The 4364-nt window shown below is 41.3% G+C and overlaps 1 protein-coding gene across 1 annotated transcript in view; it reads left to right on the forward strand.

Moving 5' to 3' along the window:
* The window catches only part of SEC14L5 (SEC14 like lipid binding 5), a 40895-nt gene extending 36544 nt beyond the window's left edge, over nt 1–4351 (forward strand). The window contains exon 18 of the mRNA XM_026859038.1: nt 6–4351. The gene's annotated coding sequence lies outside the window, so the exon portion shown is untranslated. The remainder of the gene's footprint in view (nt 1–5) is intronic.
* Nucleotides 4352–4364: the final 13 nt, after the last annotated feature.

Below are 4364 nucleotides of genomic sequence, written 5' to 3' on the forward strand. Positions count from 1 at the left end.
CCCCCCCCCCCCCCGGAGCTGCTCTGTGCACCAAACCAAAGAGCCTACAGGGGCTGAGCCTTGAGGCAGTCGTTCGTGTGACCACAGGTAGCAGCTATTTGGACACAGAGAGGCTTCTGGGAGCTACTTTAGACATGAAAACTTAGAATTCAAATGGCAGATTTATTATATCAGATGCCTGCTTCTCAGTAGTCTTTTTCACAAATTGTGGGGTTTGGATGAATGTCAGTTTGCATGAATCCGTGTATTACTCAACTTAAAAGGGCTCTTTCCAGTCAGTCCTTTTCCTACGTGTGGTAGAGGAGACTGATGTTGCCTTATCTGTTTGATCTGTAGGACTAGATTATTCATGTGTAGCAAAACTAATCTAGTTTTCTGAGTGCCCAGAGTACCAATTACACATCGGAAAGTAAAGTGGGCACTTCAGATGCAGGGACTTGAAGCAAACTGTAAATATCTTTATACAGATAGGATGTTTCAGAAATCAGTTCCAGGTCAAACCTAAAACCTCTTCCGATCTGACAGAATGCTATTAGGAAATGTGTTGGATTTTTTTAACCCTCTGAGACACAAAAGTCAAAATGGATTTTCTAGAAAGTACAGGCAGAGAACCTGCCTCCAGTAAGCAGCATCTTACTTAAAGATAACGTTCCTTTTTTCCTCAGGTTTACAAGCAATAATGAGTAGATCTGACCCATCTCATCAAAGTGGATGGGAACTGAATCAAATAATAAAGGGCTAAGAAAAGCAATATTTTATTTCCTGAAGGCACAAAATTTTATGGCAGTATTATAGAACTTGCTTCTTTAAAACACGAGCTAACTTGAAGAGAAAACTTTAAAAAAAAAAAAAAGCATGTATGTATTTAAGCACTTACTGAAATGTATTTATTCAAAATACTAGCTTATTTTAAATTAATTTTTAACTTATTTATAATTTCAGAATGACTATTTATTAAATTCAATCACCTTTTTTAATGGCACGAACTTTGTTTTAGAAAGAAATAACTGATTGTCTTCAATACCCAGAAATCTTTCTACTTAAGTTCTAATCTTTGTGCTCACTGGATGTTCTTGCATAAAGGGCTGTATCATACATAGCATTTGGGGTAAGGGCTGTCTGTCATCTTTTCCTAAAAGGTGAGGTTAGAGTCCTCTGCCTTCAAGATCTTAGAGGGATGTTTCTTAGAGGCAAGGGTTGAGTTCAAGTGTTGTAAGAAGACAGTGCGTCTTCATGACACACCAAAACCACCATGTTTGTCCATAATCTCCACAGATTATTCCAGAGAGTAGATGTGTAGTGAAGGTGCTAGTGGTCCATTTATCAGGTTGGGTAGCAGAGTTTTATATGTGTCCTTGTCTAGGTGGCAACAAAATGAAAACAGGTGTCGAATACTTGATTGCCCTTAGGCAGCATTTGCAGCTGGCAGATGTGCAGGACTTGTGATGTGGACAGATGTCTGGGTTCAGATCCAGCTGTGCTGTGTGAAGACCTCACCCCACCAGCTGGAGGTTACCTTGCGCAGATCTGCTGCCTACAGAAGGATCATGAGGGTACTGCCCCTGCAATTGCTCAGGTTACCCCAGCTGAGTGGCTCATGTCACATAATATGGCAAATGTGGTCTGAAATGAATGAGTTTACAGTTCCCCAGCTGGGGACAAACAGCACAAAAAGTTCTGGGCTTGGGGTGCAGGGAAGCACAGTTAGTGGTGGAAGTTGGTTTCTTCCTCCATCACAGTAATCCATGTATCTGTGGCCATGTTTCTCAGTAAAGATTTGGGGCTTCTTTCCCTCTCAAAGTTTTTAAGGTTGATGGAGTCTGTGCAGCTAAGAGCGACATACATGTAAAGTAGTTCCTTCTAACCCTGCTTTTAATCACTGGTTTTGAATCACCAGGCACTGACAAGGGAGAGAAGAATATTTGGAGCAATGGGAGATTAAGAACTTGATGTGTTGAAGTTGTTTGTTTCTTTGAAGGATTGGAGCCAAGGCAATTACTCTCCCACCTTGCATCTCTCACTGTAAGAGTGGAACAGGAAACTTTTAATGCAGGCCCCAGGAAAGTTCTGATTTCAGAGAAATCAGTTGTTCTGAGGACTTTACCATTTCTCCCAGATGAATGAAAATCAAGAGTTCTGGGATTAAAAGGGCATATGTATCCCTCATGTAAAATCCTTTACCCATGCTTCTGATGCTATTTATCAAACATATATAATTTATACATGTTTCTTTTCTAAGTAAAGGTGGCCCATCCACCTGTGTCCAAATCAGTAATTGATTGTCCAGATCAGTAATTTATGTCCTTTTACCAGAGTAAGTGACACATTATTTTGAGTCCTATATCCCTACATACTGTCAGTGGTTTCTTTTCAGTGCTCCTACTCTTTTCCCTGGGGCCTAACTCACTCGGGTTCATCCTGAGACTGATTAGTTCCACCCTACTGATAAGGGATATACAGAAGAATAATTTATTGAAATAATTCATTACAAAGTACAGCTACAGATACAAGGTAAGGATTTAGAACTGTATGCAATTGACTAACAAAGTTATGTACAATATCTACTGATGATGGACAACACTCAACTTTGTCCTGTCGGGAGCGGGAGAGTCCCAATTCCACCAACGATTCATAATTACACAGATACTATTTGTTTGCCACCTGCACACAAAGGAAATCTCATAAATTTGATAACGGTAGCATTAGTCAGGTCTTGTACTTGATCTTTGAGATGTTGATATTTACTTTCTCCACTGCTGCTTCCACCGATGACGTTGATTTACTTTCATACCTACTTGTGACATCTACCACCAGAGCTTTTTCCTCTTTGACAAATACCAAGTCTAGCTTATATAATTAATTTTGTTTGTCTTCTGTTTGTCTTTAAATAATTCCCATCCTTTCTTTTTGGCCTTTTCCACCAATAGTTCACGTAGTTGGTTATGTCTCTTGATTCCAGCATCTTGTACTGCAGGGCAGTATTCAGTGATGTGTGAGCAGGTCTCATTCTCCACTTCACAATGTTGACACGATTTAATTTGTGTTTCCTGTCTTCTCCTAGCCAAGAATTCTCTCGTGGGGTAAACATTAGCTCTTAGTTATAACACAGTGATGAGCTTTTGTTGGGGAATGCCTCTAATATTTAATCCAGTTGTTATTGATTTTATCCTTCTCAAAGCCAGAAAGTCCACAGCCCTGGGACAGCAGCTTGGTCTGGTTCACAAATTCCTGTTTTCACCAGTCTCGGGTGAAAACAGGGTCTCGGAAAGACTTGTTCTTCTCTGCCTAGTTCTGTTATTACCATAACTACTTTTGGGTCCCAAATAGATGGAATTTTCTTTTATCTCCTCTTGCTACAATCCACAACTGTTCACACTCCTCCTCAATACTTTCACACCTTTATTGTTTCATCTGAACACTGTGCAATTCTATATAGTCTTTGGGCCTGCACACTGGGAATCAATCCAAAAAGTCTGGTAAGGCCTAAGCCTCCATTCTTAGTGCTGGAATATAGGGAGGCATCACAAGTACTTGCTGATAGATGTAACCATTCCTTGACAGCTGCTCTTACTGTCAAGTTGAATGTTTCCAGGTATGGAGCTCTTGCATCAGCCTGCTCTGCCACATAGTTCAGACATGGAATAGTATATATATCTCTTCAAGATACCAACTTTCTGAAACAACTTCAAAGATCTCCTGATCTGATGTCACCACCCTTTCACTTTGTCCAGTAATTCTGTTTTTAATATTCCAATCCACAGGTCTACACGTAGGCCCAGGTATTTCTCAGAACTCCCAGGTTCGACCACATTGAGGGAGTGCCTTTAACAGTCCATGGGGAACGGTCATTGATTGTATGAGTCCTTTGTAGGCTCGATGTAAAAGCCATAGCACTTCTCCCCTTGTGTTTCAAGGCCTGCTAGATCACAAGACCCCCACAACTTTGATGTTCTTCTGCAGCCCTTCCCAAGATCTTGATAATACCAGGTTGTCTGCAAAGGCCATAGTTGTTACATGTGCTGAGTAGTTTTGGTTCCCCCTTCCTTCCTCCTCCAGCTGGCACAGCAAGAGGGTCCACAGTTAGGAGTTTCAAACTGACTCCCAAAGCATCAGGAGCCAACCCAGCCTTGTCCTCTCTAAGGATTTCAGCCTGATTCTAACATGGTTGGTCACATCCCACAGTAGTAATATTCCTGTTTCCTGTGTTTCCCTTGGTTTGCTCTGGTTAAGAATCTCTTCCACTGCACTGGATTTTTGTCGCTTTAATTTTAAAATGTGGCATGTGCTGTTCTCCTCTCCCCAGTAAGTTTTGGGTGTTTACCTCGTCAGTGAGACACCTAGAACTTGCCCCCCGCCCCCCCCCC

This window comes from Athene cunicularia, assembly GCF_003259725.1.
Source record: "Athene cunicularia isolate RWA chromosome 14 unlocalized genomic scaffold, athCun1 chr14_part1, whole genome shotgun sequence".
Taxonomy (NCBI): domain Eukaryota; kingdom Metazoa; phylum Chordata; class Aves; order Strigiformes; family Strigidae; genus Athene; species Athene cunicularia.